This window comes from Hetaerina americana, unplaced genomic scaffold, assembly GCF_022747635.1.
Source record: "Hetaerina americana unplaced genomic scaffold, ioHetAmer1.1.p SCAF_2, whole genome shotgun sequence".
Lineage (NCBI taxonomy): Eukaryota > Metazoa > Arthropoda > Insecta > Odonata > Calopterygidae > Hetaerina > Hetaerina americana.
The window spans coordinates 20,343,348-20,357,567 of NW_027286763.1; the positions used below are offsets into that span (position 1 = coordinate 20,343,348).

The 14,220-nt window shown below is 36.5% G+C and overlaps 1 protein-coding gene across 2 annotated transcripts in view; it reads left to right on the forward strand.

Annotated features, from left to right (window-relative positions):
• Nucleotides 1-324: 324 nt before the first annotated feature.
• Nucleotides 325-14,220, forward strand: part of LOC139688049 (connectin-like) — a 956,843-nt gene continuing 942,947 nt past the window's right edge. Inside the window, exon 1 of one of the 2 annotated variants that reach the window (XM_071585466.1) lies at nt 325-429. The gene's annotated coding sequence lies outside the window, so the exon portion shown is untranslated. The remainder of the gene's footprint in view (nt 430-14,220) is intronic. The other variant, XM_071585465.1, reaches the window with a different exon arrangement.

Consider the following 14,220-nt stretch of genomic DNA (forward strand, 5'->3'; position numbering starts at 1 on the left):
TCGGCCAATGTGTCTCTAATTTGTGGCTCTTTCCCCTTTATGTTCTCTTATATAATGTTCCCATGAGCCCTATTCTGCCTTGCTTGGTTTTGTCAAACACCTATTTGTGGTGCTCAATATGAGTTATCCCATTAAATTTCCTTTTTATGCCCTATAAGTCACATTTAGGTTTCCCATTCAGCAGTCATCCCCTGATCCAAATTCAATACCTCTTGTTGATATTGGCTAAACTTGCCGATAAATCCTTGTTTGAACCGTCAGATGCCACGCTACTCACGATCTTCTTCTTTGCGGGTCGAAAGCGGTTTTCTCTGATACTTTTTTCTCTATTGGACAGGTGAAGGTGGGTTCCAACCCTCGAGGCTCTGTTACATCTTCTCCTTTCCTCTGCTGCATCTGGACCGTCGAGAAGAGGTCGGGCGATACGCGGTGAGTGATTAGAAGACGCACGGTCTCATTCAAATACAACATTCGATTTAATTTTCAGCTTAAAGGTTTACGTGAGATTTGGTAGATGCAAAATTACGAGAGGGAATGATCTAAACACCCTCATCTATGATATTCGTTTTTTAATGGAACGAAACGATTTCATTACTGAAGAAATCCGTATTTTACCGCCCTAAATGACTTCGTTACATGATTTTGACAAGATATTCACTAGGAAATAGTGTGACTCTCGTTTCTACCGATGCTGCATATCATTATACAGTTTAAATCCTTAAACTGAATAATTAGCTAGTTAAATTAAAGTAAAGACACATTTTATGCCGTTTCATGTGAATTTCGGAGCTCAATTCAAATATTGTGAGCATTTAAACATCTTTCATTACCATATTTATCGATGAACCTGGCAAAAACATTATCTCCTTGAACTAGGAATGATAATATTTTCATTATCCATTTATATTTAACTTTTTTTGGTGAGAAAATCATTTAAGGATGGGTAACACAAATGCAATCCGCACAATTTTCATCCTATTGCACCTAGTGAAGTCAGATATTAAAGATATATTGAAATAGTCCGTGATAGATTTCATAGATACACATTGAGAGCCTTATACTTTCTAGGTTATCTACTCATTAGAGGTAAGTTTTGTACGGTCCAGAACGGCTATTATCTTTTTCATATCACGCTAACCTCCTTTTGTTTGCCTTAAATCATATTTTCCCTAATTTATCCATAATTACAGCTAATTCATGCTGACTCAATCCCCCACTCGGTTTATATATCGTTCCCTCTTCTGCCAGCGCCGTCACCCAACTACCCCTCCGTATTTTCTTCAGGCCCTTTCCTCATTGACCAGTCACCAATTTTGCCTAAAAACTCCCTTCCTTCTGCCAACAAATTAAACTTACTCCATTAATAAAATGAGTTGGTGGGTTGTGTAAAATTTAAAACAACACAGGAGTTTCTTTCCAACATTTGCTTATAAAAAGAAGAAAACATCGGGATGCAGCCGGCAGTTATTTATTTTAGCTAAAACTATAGTTGAATATTTTTCTGCGGGTGCAACCTATGAAAATAGTTTCTATATGTATTATAAGGTACTCGTGCCACATGTTTCTCTTAGCACAGGTTATTATAATAGCCACACTGTAGCTATTTAAAAAAAGCTCTTCATGTAAGAAAAGAAATATTACCGTAGAACTACTTTCATTTTTACTTCGTGCAAAATTATTCATGAAAATGGTTTTGGATGGCTTTTTAAAAGCTCATGTGAACATTTCCGGTTTTAATGATGAGTCATGAATTTCAGCTGAAATGAAAAATACACACAGATCTTCCTTATCTGTTAATTTATAAGGATGGACGACTTTCTAATTCTTTGTTATTTTCCCGCTTGCCGTAACGATTTCCTTCGCTTTAATTGACTCTTTAACAATCAGAATTTTGATGATCTTATTCATCGCTAAAAAATAATGAGATAGTCAATGTTAATCTTGATTTTGCTAATTTTTTTAAATGTTAATTATTTTCAACGTGTTCTATTTGGATATTTCAGCTGCTTGATTCATTATATGTAATCTCATGCTCATGACCAGGCCATCATTTTGTCATCCTCGTGAAAGGAATCCAAGGAAGTCATAGTTGTTTGGTAGAATAGGTTCGTGCATCCATTTTTCGACCCATGGAATATTGATCGGAAATTCCGTCGTCAATATCGAATCAGATCACGTGAGTCCCAGTGGAGAGATGTAATTACAGAAATTAAAAGCCTTTACACCGAGTTAGGATAAAAGTACGTTTGAATGCAAGAAACAAATCAAATTAAAACAATGAATATTGGGAATACAATAACAAAGTAAATTAAATGCATAGAGGTACAAAATGTCAGCCGTATGTGCCACTACTTGGAAAGAAGCTTGGGCCCTCTCCTATTTTGCCACGGGTAGGCTTTAGCGAGGTGCCATGAGGAGAGGTTTTCACAAAGATTGGAAAAGGGTGAAGTATAAAAGTGAAATATTCATACAGACATCTTCAGAATGATGCGGCAGCATGACGTCTCATATTCTGAAAGCACAGGTGAAGCAAATAGCGAATATAATTTTGAATTCTGCTGTACTGCTGGAAATAATAAATTTAGGCATGACATTAATGAAACATTACATGAATGTGCATGCATTAGGGCATTCGTGTGTTCATTCAAATTTTGTGTAATTTTCCTATTTCAATAAAGCCAAGATTGTTAGAAATTGGAGGATACTCTTCAAAAGTTGTGATAAAAAGGACTACTCGTAGAGCATGGCAAGCCGTATCGGGTTGTAATGAGCTCACATCTGAGAAACGGGATACTAGGGAGTATCGCAAACCTTTAATGTTCACTAAAAATAATTGTGATACTTAATTTTTATTAACTATTGTTAAGAATGTCCTACAATGTCACCATCCGGAGTTATAATTACACGCTTGTAGCGTTTCCTGACCTTGCGAATACCGTCGTTGTAGAACTCAAGAGATTGCGTCGAAAACCGTGATCTCACCTCTTTAATGACGTCATTTGTGTTTTCAGCTTCCGACTCAGGGATGGTTTTTTGAAGTCTGGGAATAAGAAATACTTCTTCATGCTGAGATGAAGAGAATAGGGTGGATGTGGCAAAATTTCAAAGCCATATCGCTTTGATTGCCAGGCGCGCCGTGGATGTGATTGCATGCCTCACCGTGTTTCCTTCTGGATAGGAGTCAGTAGTCGTGGAACCCACCGTGCTGAAACCTGTGACATTTGGAGTTCTTGGTGAATAATTTTCCACACACACTGCCGTAGATAAGATTAGTCTTATACTTAATCATTAGGATGGTTGCTCTTCGGTTTAAAAGGACAAAGTCCTCAACTTTCTTCGCTGTGGCAGCATCGTCCATTAGTGATGGTCTTCCACTTCTTGGGTCATCTGTGAGCAAAATGGGGCCAGTTATAAAATTCCTTTCTTACCAGCTATCATTTTCATAAACAGCAATTATTTTATCATAGATTTTCCGAGTAGATTAACCTTTCTAATGAAGGGACTAAATCACACTGCGAGCCTCTATCTTCTCCACACTGCGAATTACTTCAATCTATGACTCCCACATTCAAAACAATGGAACATTAATAGCTGTAATTTACAATATTATGCATATAATAATCAATTAACATGTAGAATAAATTTTGTTCAGATATATGGGTTATTTCTTAGCAATAGTTACTATAAAAAGATACCCCCACGTATCTCATTTGCGAAAGCTAACTCAACCACCATTTCCTCTGCGAGATAGTTAAAAGGGATGCAGGGAAAACAAATTGACCAGCAGAACTGAGTATTGGCGAGGCGTCTAGCAATATTTGCTATGTTATTCAGGCCTTGGGTTTTGACTCCACGAGAAAAGTTCATTTCCACTCAATCGGTGTGGAGGCAGGAAGGGCCGGCGCTCGCCCTTTGGGTACCTTACCATGGCGAAGCGCAGCAGTTGAGAGCGGGAGTGAGGACAACTTTTTTGGAGGACCTTTTCCCACTTATGCTTCTTCCTGGAATATGCCTTCATTCTTTATCTCTTCGAAGAATTTTTTTATCAGTTTTGAAATGAAATTTCATTGAAAATTTTCATTTATAGGCTACGGTTAGAAATTGAAAATTTGTAATGTAATCCATTTTTCAGTTGCAAATTTAGGTGTATCCAATTATTTGACTTTATCTCATGCAGAGTTAAGTTAGAAAAAACTACCTTTGTCTCTTTAAAATATATTTATGATACTGTCATTAATGCCGTTTTTGTCGATGTTCTTTTATAATAAAAAATCATTTCCTCAGAATAAAATGTGTATAAACAATTCAACATTAACGATTTTTTTCTGAGATATTTGAGAAAGAACAACACGTTTTTAGAGTACATAGTTTTTATCCGTTTTAGGAAGAATGAAATATGAAAACGCTGGTCTAATTTGGTAGATATTACAAAAATTACTTTCTTATACTTTCTTCATGTGCATATTCTATACTTAGCTATACACAGCAGGTAGCTATAGTTCATATACTTAGCTACTAATTTACGCCCGCATCAGTCGCGTGATTGGATTTTAAAGCGCAATGTCCTATTTATCATATGGCCTTGAGCGCTCATTTTTTGCCCTAGCTGTACTAGGAAGTACAAAAAAATCAAAAAGTAGCTACCTACGTATGTTTTGAGCATCAATAAAACGAGCTACTCATTTGAAATTGCACGTCACTCCGAATCCCGAGGGATGGTGAGCAGGATGTCTCTCTTGTACGCTGCATACGAGAGAGAGAGAAAATGAAATCGTGACTCTTTCCCAAATGTTGCTTCTCAATATTCCATGCTTCATTCGAGGACCATCAAGCGTTATGGCGTCACCAAATATTAGGATTCCATTTTATTGCTTTCTCCGTCCGTCGTTTCGTCTTTCCTTCCGACATGAGTGTTATTAATCTTTATGGGAAACTGTTTTTCCACCTTAAATATTCAACTTCAAGTATTTCCTCTTTCTTTTTTTTTATTCCCTTACCCTCGCAGAATCCATTGACGCTCTCATCCTCTCTCACTCCTCTTTTCAGTGTTTCCCCGTTTTAACCCTTGAATTCAATTTCCTAAGAACCTCATTCGTCAATATTTGAATTTCACTTCCTGTTTCCTTCTCAATCTTGAGTATTTCGAGATTTACCCGTAAAATTACCTGTGCAATCATTAGTCTATGCAGTATTATAAGTTGAATCCACTTGCACTCTGAAAACTATTAGATAATGAAAACTTACGCATGGAAAGCTTTCGAAATGGTTTTGTATTCTTTTTTGGCTGAACGTATGTGATATTTTCGGACATGGGAAGACATTTTTGCGAATGTACCGTTCCCTCTTTCTGGGTTTATGATAAACTCTTTCAAACAGATCATCGAACTAAGGATTATTCCTGTCTTTGAATTTTTAAGGGAACATCAGTCTGAAGCTTCTTTGATTTAAACCCTCTTCCTGTCCTTGTTCAGTGGCTAAATTTATCATATTATCTTTTTGCGCATATTTAATCTAGAAATGAATTAAAATGTTTGTGGGGGTGACTTAGGTACTGGTGTTCACAAATTCAAGTATCAATGAATATGAGAAGCAGCGATTGATTTCCATTACTTTCTTAAATTAAGCCATAATTAGCAGCGGGAATTTTTTTAAGTTTATCAAATGCTTGAATTTCACTTAATTTCTTAATCGTGCCCACATATACAATTTTAAAAAGATTTTTCGGCAAAATTCATTCTATGACATATCAATTGATTTGGGACGGTCAGAATGTACGATGGAAATAGATTTTTGACCTGACACTTTTTTCTTCCTTAGACGTTTTATGCATATTATCAATATTATAAGTTAGCATTTTTGTATTTGAATTTTTAACAACCTCCATTTGCTCAAATTTAACGAATTTTAAAGGTCCCTCATTTACGCGTTCATTAATTTTTCACGTTTTATTGTTTTTATTTTACGACAAACAATAATTGTTTCGTGTTGTAAATGGATATTTACGCCATATTGGAATATTCTTCCAAAACATCCCAGGTAATTACAAACCTCGAATTACTATGAATTATTTCAAAATATTCCGTTCAAATTCGAGATTAATGGAATGATTGCCAACGATAACAGTGATGTTCTTGAAGTTAAGCAAATAGGTGATGATAAGTATGTAGCGTAAATGCAATTAAATGGTGATCACCATCTTTCTGAATCTTTGACACAGCGATGATATTCTCATCATCGGTAAAGTGCAAAACTGAGATATACTCGGCCGCGGACCGACTGAAATACAATTTTTATATTTTAAAGTTCTTATTTGGGTTTGTCTGAATCAAATTTATGAATCGATGCTTATGGAGAATTCAGAACCAAAGCTAGGTTAATTTCATTAATGATTTTATTTTAGCATTTCATTAACAGTCTGTTGAAGGGTATGCGACTAAGTACTGCGCCAACAACCATCAAATGACCGTCAGACGACTGTTTACAACCTGCAATATCATATTAGGACTAGAATAGTGTTAAGATGGTTATGCACACAGTATGTTTCTTCGTCAATAACTGTTATCACATCAGCATCTTTAATTATACGGAGGGAGCATTTTTATTATATACCATGGTATATATGATGTTTTGCTGTGAAATATGTATTAGTATTAATTTTATAAATTCGTTGAAATTATGATTTCTTGCAGGATTTGTCTCTTCGAGAGAAATTCACAATATGTAAAATCAGTGATAAACAACACCTTTCTTTCACATTGACTATTGACATTGACTATTTGCCCACCGTTAGTTTTATTTACTTGCATTACAGATTCTCGCACCACTAATGAAATGACGTCGTATTGCTGATTCCAGGGATTGGCCTCGCCATATGATTCACCGTAAAAATCGCGCGCTGAAATTTAGTGATTTGTGATGTAATAAAAATATTGGTATGATGCTGAGTCAGAATTCGCAAATTCATGGAAATATGTTTTTCTACGTACTGTCTTTTGTATTTGTCTGCGTACGTGCATAATAAATATTTTATTTGTCTTAAAATTAGGTTATTATTGTCCTAGTTCCCCCCTGATTTCCTTGCAGGATTGTGCACGTCATTTTTCCTTGTGCAATTTTCCAGAAAAACTTGTTAAGTCTAAAAATTCTGCAACAACTCTTATTTAACCCCTCTCTTTTTTGTGTGTTGAATGAATAAGGCAAACTATTATGGCTTAGTCTTTTCTGATAACCAAATTAATCGCTGTTGGGTTGTTAAATTTTTTGGATACTTTCTAACGTGTTATAACTATCATTTGGGAGCGCCAATCATATAAAATCTACGATAAATAAGTACAATACAATGTAGTCCTCTGTTTTTTTCCAATTCGGAGTGCGCAGATATTTTCAGGGTGTTTATTGCTCATTTCCCGTCCTGCAGATTGAAACTGTAATTCGTATGAACACCATCAAAACTTAATGTTAATTTGTAACTTATTTTAATTCCAGTGCTACAGATCTGTTATTTTTAATGAATGCATTTTTTTAATGGTCTTTTCATTCCAGTCCTTTAGATTGCTGGCCAATAGGTCCATGTAATTTATTGTTTGTTGGCAATTTTTGTGCCAAAAGGTTAATGATGCATGAGAATTTTAGTCATACATCAATACTCACATAAGATCTTTTACTGGTGTGGGTACTTACTGATAATTATGAAATGATACACTTCATATAACCAATTATAGAGTTATATCGAATTATTAAGAAGTAAAATAAGCAAAGCATGTGCCTGATTTGTATCTTATTTCATTGTAGCAAATATTTTTACCATTTATTACCATGGAAAAATTAACTGTTTTCTCGTTTTTGTCTCTCATCTGCCCCTTAACATTGATTCAGTGTGATGTCGAATGAAATGTTGAAGCACGGGAAAGCTCTCGCGTAATTTCCTTGTTCCGGGTGCCATCAAATTCGATGCAAAACGGGATTATTGTAACCTCTCTAAAACTTTACGTCCAAAGAAATGTGAAATAATAAATCTTCCCTTTGCGACACATCCAAGCTGACCGGTTCCAATGAATTTTATGATGTAAGGCCGTAGCGGTGTGGTGCGCTGTTCTTTCGTTTTTTTCTCGAGTATCATGCAAACTCATAAAGAGAAAAATAGTTTCACGTTTTACAGTTGCTATCCGTACGGCTATGGATATTTCCTTCTCGGGAATTTATTTGCGGCGCAATTATGTTTTTCCCGTGGTGCAATGTCAGCTGGCTTTTTCCCCGAAAAAAAATTGAAGCTATTCGATCAATTGAGTTATTGGCCAATCACTTGCGGGAGCACTCATTTCTCAACCTCTGTTCACCCAAAGCTCATGATCATTAACTATCAAAATAGTTTGGTCAGATAATTCAACAAAGTACCTTTAAGAGACGGAACAACATACGTGAGTATTGATTTGCTGTACAGAAGGACAGTTTTGCCGTCTGTAGGTAAACATTCTCTTCTGAGGAATTTAAAAGGGATGCAAAATATTTTACAGCGTTCAGTGAGCATACTTTGTTTATAAAATTATTTTGGTTCTCTGATTTCATTTGTTTTCTATTTAAATGCATTACCATTTCAAAAGGTCTCTGGACTCAAAGTGAAGTTCCATTCATTGTTCGACCACAATTGTCCCCGCACGTAAGACCTCTAAAGCAACTATTAGTGATGGATAGTCATAAATTATCTTGGTTGGAGGCTTTTTTTGATCTTCTTAGAAAAATGTTCAAATTTAAATTAGAATTACTATATTTACTTTCATAAACATAATTCAATTCAGAATATCTGTGGAAAATTGCAAATTTTGTTTTTCTCACAATGACGAACTTCCACTGCATCTCGCCTGAATCTGTTGCATTTATTATCATAATGTTTAGTGTTTTTTACTTATAACCATTGAAATTTGTCTTTCTGAGGTACATTTAATCAAATTAGTTTGTTGGAAATGGGAGCAAAATAAGATAGTTCCCCTCTGAGTTTCGGATAAAAAGAAGAGTCATTCGAAAACTGATTAATTGCATCATTATGTATTATTACATCAACATTTTACAGTTCTCTCCTAGTTATGGATGTATATTTAAAATTGAAAAAAATGTGGCATAAATTAAATTATTTAATGAAGTAGAGTGTAAATATATTCAACCAGATTTTCATGGCTCAAATTTCAAATGAAAGAATACATAAGACAAGTTAAAACACTCAATCCGAGAAAAAAGTTAGCAAAACGCACATTAACGTGTCATATTATTTGAAAATGTGACCTGAAAACTTCAGAATACTGAAAGATATCTCACGCAATGCAGTGATTTTAATATAAATAGTGGGAATATCCTGGGAATTCAAGGACGGAGTAATATGTTCTTTGTAATTTAATTACTTTCATTTGACGCATTAAGTATTCAGATGGAAAGGCGCCCTCCATCAGCGTGTCAAGTAAGTGGATATAAACATCAGAATAATGGGCAACTGTAATCGTGTTGCAACGACGTATGAGTGCGACAGCGAAAACTGAAACCTCGAAAGTTGAAGGTGGCATCTTTATTAAAATAGAATTGAAAACCTAGACGCCAGAAAATAGACTTATCTTTGTCCTGCTAGGATTGATTATTATTCACTAATACTTATGATAAGCCGGATGGTGTTTCAATTAGTTCTAAGTCGATGGTTGAATAAAAAAAATACTCCGATTCCATATGCCGTCACGTAACACTCTTGTACTTCGTGAAATGACGATATTTATAACAGTCTTTTGATTCTACAAAAGTTTCATTTCGCAATTATTTCATGCAATGACCATAGTGAAATCAGTCACAAGATCTGTAGTAAATCGTAAGTTTAGCATATGTGCCATATGCATATATGCCATATGAAAACTGGCATAATTTAAGTGCTACACTGTTAGAGATTGAATAAATGCTCGGAAATCGCTCGAAATAGGGGAGCTAGATCTTTTCCCCATGCCCCCTTTGGTGTCCTAGATAAATCTGGTTACCGAAAAATCACGCAGGTTGCGTGGAGCTGAGGGTGCCCAGAAAGGCGCACCCACATGGCTACTACTGACCTAGTCACCTACCTGAATACTTTCAATGATATCTTATTCATCTTAAAATATCTCATAATAATCGGTTTCATTACTAACTCCAAAAGGTAGTCGAAGGGGGAGGGAAATTATTGATGTTGGCATCGGATTTCTTGAGAGATTAGCTTTTCTTTTGATTTGAACGGGACGACCACGTAAGCCAATGCCATCATTCGATTTCTAGTAGATAGTCTTGCTGAATTTCCAATTGAACCAAGGCGATACAAAATGATACAGGAATACAGATGTGCTGCAGTATATTGCCTGTCATGTTCATTGATGTAGTTCTCATAACTCTTCGGAAATGTAGTATTGATATAATACACACCACGATCACTCAAGGCGCCGGCTCGCTGTATTATAGGAGAGACTAATACGTCTTGTTATCGAATTAGGCTATTGTAGCCGAAGTCAATAAAATTCTGCATTCCAATAAAAATTTAATAGAGTGATTATTCTTTTATTAATGGTGACATTGTAAATTTGTCGTCCACACGTTGTATTTATTCCGTTATAGAGGCTTTTGGATGGTTTAGGCAGTGAGTCGTGATAGTTGAGTTGCAGTTCTTTTTCTGAACTCTGCCAGGTAGAAGAGATGATAAGAAAGTATCAAATGTGATCTTTGATGTTGCAGTTGGAACTGGAAGGGTGGGAACAGAAGTTTCGTCGAGCATATTCATCATTATTTCTGCAGAGGATTTTTAAGTTGTTTTTTTCCTCTGTTTCAATTACAGAAAAATTAACTTTTAGTGTCGTTGGAAAACCGGTTGGGCATCGATTAGTTAGATCGGCAGCTTGGACTAAATGTTATGCATACCACCATATTTAAATGTGTTTAACCCATATTTATACTAAATACCATTTATGCACGGTGTCTTTTAAATTTCCAGAATTTTGATACCAGGTTATAGATATGTGAAACATTTGCGAAGTGTTACCAAATTTTACGACGGACGACGTATTCCAATTAAATTTATTGCCGCATGTCACTCAACCATGACAACGAAGCATTTTCTGACAGTGTATTTCTGTTAAAATTTGTCTCTGGACTACAGAAAACCTTGGCGACGTGAAAGGCTATGTCGCGCCAAGATTGAAAATATATTAGGGATTACATCTCTAGTGACAAAAGAATTGAGAATATTTATAATTACTACATATTTAGGGTAAGTGCCAAGAATGAATTTTGGGGAGCGCTAAAGGAATTCTAAAGGAAAAGGTTAGCGGAAATTTTGAAAGAGAATCAAAAAGCAATTTGGTCTTACGTCAGTTATATTCAGGGAAATAAGTGAATTGTCAATGCACTCCAAAATGATAAAGGCGAAAGAGTAACCAAGAGCTTTAAAAAGGCTAAATCGTTAAATATCTTCTTTCAAAGTGTCTTCACCAATGTCTCACCGAATGCCGTAATATTTAAAATAAATTATATCAACTCAATAAGTAAGTGTGATCTTATATCTTTTAACAAAGAGTGTTTCAAACACGTACCAATGATTCTTGTGAACAGAAAGAGATCACTGAATGAAGGTTTCTTAATGACTTCGCTGAAAACGAAGAAGGGTTCGGTAAATCTAACTTTCATAACATCATTTTCAATGTAATTGTGATTAATCGCTATTTTTCTCTCATTACAAGTTTTAAAGCTACCGTGAGTCAATTTTTTCAAAACACAAGCGTAAAGAGTCCAAAGAATAAGCGCTATACACTGTGAGGTGAACGGTGTTAATTGCAATCTGAATATATAGTATGCAAGCATTTTCTGAAAATAAAAAATTTCAGGAAATCGGACAGATAATGCTTGATGATAATAGATGATAAAGATAGTAGTATTAGGTGGGCTCTACCATCAATTAATGGACCAAACTTGCGCTTAATTACTGCGGTGGTGATAATTATACTTAAATTTGTAGGAACACATTTTAATGGATTCTATTTTTACAATACAACAATTTTATAGTGTAAATATTATGCACCCTCAACGGGACCTAAGTGACATGGAAAACGTACACGGTAGGTCGTTTTGTTGGCATATTTTTTTAAATTTTATTTTTTAATCTCTGGGTTATATTAATATGTTTTATTTTAATAACTGCTGCCATAAACAAAATTTTTATTTAAATTTAAGTTTTTACGAGGCTGAAATACTTTAAAAATATATCTCTGCAAGCCATATAAGTTTAAGCAGAAGTATTTAGGAATGAATTAACTACTCAGTTTTGGTTGTATACGTAAGCGCACTAGCGGATGCTTTGAGTACAATATAGTCTAAAATTTGCATTTCTTCGTCGCCTTGAGCCGGCTTGCAAGGCTTCGTTTAGCTGTACTTGTGCATTTCATTTCCTCCCTCTTCCCCGCTTACCCAATATTTTTCCTTTTATCACCGTCTTCCCTTCCCGTCTACCCCTAGGTGTTTCTTTCGATAACTTCCTCTGTTATTCCAACAGAATGGATGGAAAGTCTAACTAATTAATGCACGTATCCCCTTCATTGACTTCTACCACTTTTTATTTTCCGAGGTCCTAACTTCCCTCAACAAACACCCGTCGGCTTCTGGCGTGTAATGGTCTCGGTTTATGTTTATTCAGAAATGTAATGCTTCGTCGCTTGTGTTTTTCTTTCCCATTCAACTTATTTTGGCCAATCGTCTCAATCCTACATCACACAGTCCTCTGAATCAATGCTACTTCATCTTCCAAAAATAAATTAGAATATTTGTCACATTATTTAAATTATTAAATGCAACCATTTTCCGGAATTTCATTTTGAAAACATAACGCGTTTGAACCAAGTAGAAAACAGCGTACGCCCCTCTTCCCGTCGACTTGTTTCGAAAATATCGCATGTGTTATGACGCCGGCGGCTATTCATATGCATGTGGAACAATATCCCCGACCGATTCCTTAGTTGACGGCACACTCGAGGTATTTTGAGGTTAGCAAAGGTAGGAGCGCGGACGAAGTTACTTTTTTTATCCCATTACGTTTTCTCCTGTTATTTTACGTCTCCTTTTAAACTTTTTTCGTGGTCTGAGGCATCCACTCACTCTTCCCTGCCAGAGGTTTCGCCCTTCAAGACTAGTAACCTCGACTCCTTCCAGCGAAAACACCACGCTTCCCTTTTTGCCTGCCTCTTTTTGGCCACTCCGTTCGACTTGTGTGGTGGCTACGTGTGTCGACCAGTGTGCTTTCCACAGACCTCCGGCTTGCGTCCAGTGTGGGATGGGCTTGTGGGGGAGGGGCTGAGCGCGAAGGGGCGTGGGGGGCTCTGGCGCCGCCACCTCCAGCTGGACCACCCACAGACCTCCCTCCCTTCCCCCTCCATCGCATCCTCGACGGGGAACGCGAGAACCGAACGCAACGTGCGTGGTCACTTGGCGCGCGCTTGGAGTGAATCTCCCCGGAGGAAGTAAAAACGAAAGGAAATATCATAACGGAGGAAAGGGTGAAACATTGAGATTGCATTAGCTGCAAATATTTATCTAATTACTAATAAAATTCACATAAAGCCTTTAGCATCAATATTAGATACACTATGAGTCGTTAAATAGAATACGAGACATTAAATTAGTTGCTAATCAACAAGATGTTACCTAAAATCAGTATAATTTATTTTTTCCCGGATAGACGGAGGCAGGAAAGGCTGGAGGCCAGTAGCCGTTGGCTCCCAGCTTTTGCGGAGCGCGGATCTTTCGTCTGCGAAACCTCTATGACGTGACCATGTTACGCTCCGTCATGGACCTGTTATGGGAACAGCACTACACAGTCAGAATTTGCTTGAAACTGGGTAAAACCGGGATAGAGAATTATGACATCCTCTAGGCAGTTTATGGTGATAACGTCAAGCCTAAATCCGGCGTTTTTGAGTTACTTGTGTTTTTCGGAAAGGTAGAGAAAAAGACACTGAACGTTCAGGACGCCCTTCGATCACAAAAAGTTACGAAAATCTTGCAAGAGAGGAGGCTTTGTTGGCAGAGATCGCAGATTAAGTGCTCGCATGATTCCTGATGAACTTGGTATTCCTAAAAGTAATATGCATCGACTTATGGCCGAAAATATGGGCATGAGAAAGATGTGTGCGAGGTTGGTGCCGCGAGTACTCTCGGACGAGCAAAAGGAAACTTGCTCGC